The 6,758-nt window shown below is 33.0% G+C and overlaps 1 long non-coding RNA gene across 2 annotated transcripts; it reads right to left on the reverse strand.

The window, feature by feature from the left end:
* On the reverse strand, positions 1-1,536 carry LOC114187213. 2 transcript variants are annotated; one of them, XR_003605211.1, is made up of 3 exons: positions 1,273-1,536; positions 848-900; positions 1-762 (listed from the first exon to the last, which is right to left on the reverse strand). It is a non-coding gene; the product is annotated as an uncharacterized LOC114187213 (long non-coding RNA). The 2 variants fall into 2 exon arrangements; XR_003605210.1 differs by having other exon boundaries at positions 1-900.
* Positions 1,537-6,758: the final 5,222 nt, after the last annotated feature.

Below are 6,758 nucleotides of genomic sequence, written 5' to 3' on the forward strand. Positions count from 1 at the left end.
TAAAAGAATATGAATATGTAATGACTAATGGCCATGTGGGAATAGATGGCCATAATCAGAAAAAGAATATAAGAGGGAGAATCAAAACAGGCAATCCACGTCTCAAATATTACATGTGGGCGTCAATCCACGTCTCAAGGATTATATATGGGCAGTACTTGCATACACAATAAGATTCAATGCCATATTGAAGGAGTCAATAAGAGAGAATGACATATATATATATATATATTACTTGCAAACTGAAGAATTCACAAAATCTTGCTTGAGGCTTCCTTGATAATATTCACCAAGTCTGGACCAAATCTTAATCTAGAGAAATTGCACTATGAGGGAAAGGCAAACAAATTATACACACCACATGCATTGAAGAAACAAATATAATAAGTCATCAAAAGCCAAACTATATATCCATGACCTAAAGACTTACTTGTTGACTTTCCTTCCGGTGATCCAGCGACACTAATTTCTAAGCCAAAATTCAAGATCACATGTATTTAGATATTTCTTTTACTTAATCAATTCACACTCAATTAGCACGAAAGCCCTATAGCATAATTCTATCTATAAAACGAGGGATGGGTATTCGGAAGATATTGAACCCTAGAATGCTTAATGCACTTGAGATTTAGTAAGGAACCAAACATGTAACATTTATAGTTTCATATCCAGATACTCTGCAAATCACTAATGCATAGGGTGTCCAATGATAGAGAAAAAACTAACCTTGCTTGGGTAATTGTTGCAGTATAAATTTTATCACTAAAAAACGTAAATATACAATCATTCATTAGTTCTTCGAGGATTGGAGAAGTGTGTCATCTAAAAAGTTAGATTGTTCACTCACTTTAACTTGCTAATTTTCAATAGCAATCAGATTCTCACAAAGAGAACTATTTCCTACAAAGTTTGAACCAAATTAGTAAAATAATGTCAATTTTAGCAAACTGAAAGCTATACAAAAGCAAAGTCAAGACTAAAAGCTAACTGGAAAAACCACAACTGTGCACATGTATGCTTTGTCTATATCACTTTATTTCAACAAATAGGTGGATTGAGTAAAATTAACCCAGACTACAAACAGAAAAAGGAAAACCAATAGAATCAAACGATAAAATCCAAACACAAACAAAATAACCCTAGATTATAGACACAAAAAGGGATAGTGACAAAATACAAAATCAAACCAATATTCAATAAAATTAACTCACAAAAACAAAAATCTAAGTTATATGTACCCAAGAAGAGCGTTAGGTAGAGTGATATACTTACTTAAGCACAACCATGATGAGAAGAGCACCAACGTCGACAAGAAGGAGACTATGTTGAAGAGCTGCCTCGAAGAAGGGACCCAACGATGATTAAGAGCGACCACGAAGAGCCAGAAGCGCGACTTTGAGCTCTTTCAATCAGTGACCACGACGAAAGCGAAAGACTAGGCGACATTGGCTTTACGTTTTCTACAATGCAGTTCGTAGGATGGAAATGAAAAGTGTTTCAGGGTTTTAGTTTGGTCGCAGAGTATAAGCTTTTGTATTTAGTTTTTAGGGTGTCTTAGTTTGTATTTTTAGTTTTGGCGCAGTATATACTTTTCAATAAGATGGAAAAATTATTTTTTGGCATTTTTCAGAGTCTATAAATTTTTAGTTAAAATTAAAATTTCTTAATTTATTTTAAGCAACGTTTTAATATATTAGGCAACATTTTAGATAAATGTGGTATAAATTATCTACATCTTGAAAATAATTACCTTTGATACTCATTAAACTACGCTGATAAAAGTGTTCTTTTTTCCATGTTTAGGCAACACTTTTCTACCTGTAGACAAATTTAATGTTTCTTAAAGTAAAAAATGTTGTAGTAAACCTTCAATAATGTTTTTCTCTGGAAAACTTCTATTCACCGCATGTGATTCTTTTTGGGAGTAAAAGAAGTTTGTGTTTTTGGTGTATTATTGTGTTGATGGACATGTATTGGGTGGTATGGGCACCATGGAAGTGTAAGGGAAGCTATATTTTTTTTCTGCTAGAATTATGATAGGGTTAAAGATATGTGGCATTCTTTCTATGAGTGAATATTCAAATTTGATGGTTTAAGTGATATCTTTTAAGAAGACAAACTTTTGCACTATTCTGCTTGAATTTTGTGAAATAAAGATTGAGGAATGATGCATGAGGGAAGTTGGAATTAAATTGTGAGGCATATAGTTGCATTTAAGCTAGAAATTAATTGGGTTAATTTTGATTTATTTTTGGTGAAAGGTGTATGAAGCGAATATGTTTTTCTAAGGAGTGTAATTGTTTTGGATTCTTTTTGGTGTAGTAAAAGTTCAATAATAATAAAAGTTCATGAGGCCGTGTTAAGGAATGGTTAAGCTTAGTGCTTGACTGCATTGGTGGTGTTGTATTGGTGAAATCGGTGCACGAAATGGAAGTTTGGAAGGTAAGGATTAGAATATTGTGAAATTGTGTGTATGTTGAATGAATTTTAATGTTCCATGATGTTTGTGTGCCTTAAGATGACCAAATAATGTAAATACATTATTTTTCGTATTTCTAGGTGTGTTTGCGCCTCATTGGACACTAAGCAATGGTTCTAGGCATTTTTATGAGAGGTCTAGCGTTGAGTGTTGATTCTGGGTACTGAGCAACCTGCTTTACGAGATGTCTGGCGTTGAGTGCTGGCTTTTGGTGCTAGGCGTTACTTTTTTTCTAGTTTGCGCAGTTTTCTTTAAACTGAGTTTTCCAGTTCGTTAACTATTGGATTTGGCTGAAATTTTGACAATTGGTCCATAACATGTCGTTCCTTAGTTTGAATGGTGTGATCTTAGTTTGAAGGTATGTTGTTGGAGTTATATGTCACACATGATTTCTAGTTTTTCATGGTAGTATTGTGTTGGTATTTTGTTGTGAAAAATTGTGATAGGCTTAGTTTGTAGTCTATTGGATGTTGGGCATGATGAGGATTGTATGTTGTTAATGTGTTATGATACATGTGAGGATGATGCCTTGATGTGCCTGTGTGTTTATTGATCATGCAAGTGGATAATCATGTGATTGTTGATTAATGCCTGATCATGATGAGATAGTGTATACTTAGATATGAATGTTGTGAAAAGTATTTTTACAATTGTACCAAAGGTACACTTGGCTTGGGCTCTTGATAAGAGTAATGGGAAGTTGTACACATCGTCAAGGCTCGATATCAGTTGTGGGAAGTTGCAAACTTCACCAGGGCTCGATAAGATTAATGAGAAGTTGTAAACTTTGCAAGGGCTCAATAAGAGTAATGTAAAGCTGTATACTTCATTTGGGCTCTTGATATGAGTAATGAGAAGTTGTATACTTCATCGGGGCTTGCTATGAGAGTAATGGGAAGGGACATCTTTGGTAAATTGTGTATGAGATTTGGTTGGGTGGTTAATTATGAAAGTTGTATACTTCGTCAGGGCTCTTGATCTGAGTAATGGGAAGAGTTATACTTTGTCGGGGCTCGATGTGAGAGTAATGGGAAGTGACATCTTTGGTAAATTACGTGTGAGTTTTGGTTGAGTCGTTAATCATGTGATCATGTTTTTCGTTTAATATTACTTGGTGGTAATATGTTGTTGGGTACATGTTGTGATTTTTAGAACATGTGGTAGTTGATATCTCGAACGAGTGATGTTATATTATGATGATGTTAGGTGAGTTGTATATTGATATGCATTGTTATGTGGTATGTGACATGGTTAGATCACCATTGCATGTTTGTAGTTGTGATTTCCACCTACGATGATCATATAACTTAGGTTATACGGGAGTAGATGATGACGTAAATACAATTGAAGAAGCTTAGATGTGAGGAGCTCGTGGGAATGCTTTTGGGGACTTTCCTTTAAATTTTTGAAAATTTATTTTAAATAAATGTAATAATTAGTTGTTGCAAGTTTTGAACTTGAAGGATTTTTATTAAGACTTATGTTGATAGTTTAACTCAGTTGGTGGGTTGATCCACGTTTTGTTTTGAGGAATAAAGTTATTTTAGATTAATATTCCGACAAGTATTGTTTTGCACTAAAATTATTTGAAAAATTCCTATTTAATAGGATGGTATCATTGGTTGCGTTTTGAAGTTTGAAAAATTTACACGTGGCATCTCGAAAGGGATGATACAAGTACAAATCACTTAAAAACAAAAAAAAGGCAAATTATTGTTTCTGATATAGCGACGAGTGTAAGACTCGGGAAAATTAAATAATTAAATAAATATTTATTTGATATAAATGCAATTTGTCGCAACCTCCGAAAAAAATTGCGACGAGACGGTGAACATGAAAAAAACATCATTTTAAAATATAAATTTAATAAATGACAGTCGCCACCATAATTTTGGAAAACTATGGAAAACCTAAAAAAAAATGGTTTGCAAAATCGGATCAGGTTTGGGAGTTGGTTACGTGTGGAGAATGTATTAGCACCCCAAACGTCTGTCCTAAGACGGTTCCCTTTAATTAAGTGTGTGAAACCAATGTAGTTTTAAAATATTTGTTTTTTTCAAAAGTGAAACAAAACATCCTAATATGAATGAAGAAAACATTTTTTAAATTTTATATTTGGACACGACAAGGTGTTTGACCTTACTCCTATGTATTCTCATTCAAAATGGGAAATCGGGGTTACATAGATCTTATTTAAAAACAAATTATTATAAACTTCAATTTGATTAATCTTATTTTTTTTAAAATTTTAATGTATAAGTATTATTTATTAAGTGAATTCGAGAAATATTATTAAGCAAGTCTAAGACTAGACATGATGATTAAAATTTATTTAAGAAAAATATTAAATTATCAAGTAAGTCTGAGACTAAACATAATAATAAAAATTTATTTAAGAACAATAATTAATTATCAAGCAAGTCCGAGACTGGACATGATAATCAAACTTTATTTAAATAAATAATTAATTATCAAACAAGTTTAAGACTATACATGATTATCAAACTCGATTTAAGAGAAAAATTTAATTACCAAGCAAATCCGAGACTATAGATGATAATTAAAGTTTATTTAAGAAAAACATTTAATTATCAAGCAAGTCCGAGATTAGACATGACAATTAAAATATATTTTAAAAAAAATGTTTAATAATCAAAATAGGTCTGAGACTAGACATGATAATCAAATTTTATTTAAGAAAAACATTTATTATCAAGTAAGTCCGAGACTAGACATGATAATCAAACTTGATTTAAGAAAATGAGAATTATAATTATCAAATAAGTCCCAGACTTAACATGATAATCAATAATACCTAATATTAAAAATAATTATTTAAAAGAAAAAAAAAGAGTAAGAGGAAAATGAGAAAAATGAGAAGAGGAAAAGAGATGAAGAAGAAAAGGCAAAAGAGGAGATATTAAGAAAAGCCAAAGAAGAGAATGAGAGAAAAAAATTTGAAGAAAGAGAGAAACTAAGACAAGAGTAAGAGTTTGAAAGTCAATCCAAGGTGGTAAAGTTTAAGAGAAATTTAAAAGCAAAATGGGAAATTATGATTAGGGAAGTAGTCTTCCATCCTTCTACACTCCCTTCCATGAAAACCCAATTTCCAAAGGGAGTAATCCCATCTTTAATCTCTTCTTCCTTTTCCATTCCATCTTTTGTCTTGTTTCCCTCTCAACCATTTTGTTATCCATCTCATTCCATTATTTTACACTCCTCAACATATTTTGCTAATACACACTTTAACTTTAAAATTATTTTCAAAAATCACTTAATGTCAAAGTGTAAGACACTCTTTTTGTGAAGTGGTCCGAATATCACAAGTTTTCAAATTTAAAAGCTCATCTTCACACATTTTCTATCAATATCTACTACATGGTCTTTCTGATTTTATTAAAATTATGTTTGAACTATTTCAAATTATATTTTTGATCCTGGTGGAACCAAACTTCAATTGTTGTGGGCCTTGAAGAACCCTTTTGATATGAGGACAAATCTTCTTCAAAAGGGAGGGGATGATAAATCCACACCAAGGCCCAATCCATGACCCACATGCATTTGAAGCCCAAAGCCCACCAAGAGGCCCAATAACAAGAGGATGCATGATTGTAGAATTAGAATAGATTTTATTTTAGGCCACATTTTAGAATAAATGCTAAAGCACTTTGTTGTTTAGCCTTTAAATTGGGCCGAGATTAGCTTGGAGGCAAAGAGTGGAGATCACTTTTCATGGTGGTGCTAAAATTTGGAGCGCATTTTTTAGCTTGGAGGTTTGCTTGGTGCGCATGCTTTCCTTGGAACAAGGCAAAGAGAGTGTGAGTGTCCACATGTCTCTTGATCCCACTATCCTTTGCATCTCACGACCACAAATCCAGCTTCTCCTCTAAGATACATTTTCATTACATTTTATGTTGCATCTTCATTTCATTTGGCCAACCATGATTCCTATAAATGGGGTCATTCTATTCTTGTATTTGGTTACTTTTGAATGGTAATAGCCTTGTTGTTGATGGCACTCCACCCCTATTACCTCAAGAGTCACTTGCTAGACTAGTTTCTACTCTAAATTCCTCTAGCCCCCTTCCCTAGAATGGACCTCTATTCTAGGCTTCATCTCCATTCCATCTTCATTACTTCAAGGGCCTTCAAAGCTTGACTCCACTCATCCATTCTAACTCCATTTTCTCTGCAACCATGGACCTTGTCCTCTCCATTTTCATGTTTGAAGGTTCATCAAGTGGTATCTAGAGCCATACAAACCTTGGTGCATCCATAC

Source organism: Vigna unguiculata, chromosome 6, assembly GCF_004118075.2.
Source record: "Vigna unguiculata cultivar IT97K-499-35 chromosome 6, ASM411807v1, whole genome shotgun sequence".
NCBI classification, from domain to species: domain Eukaryota; kingdom Viridiplantae; phylum Streptophyta; class Magnoliopsida; order Fabales; family Fabaceae; genus Vigna; species Vigna unguiculata.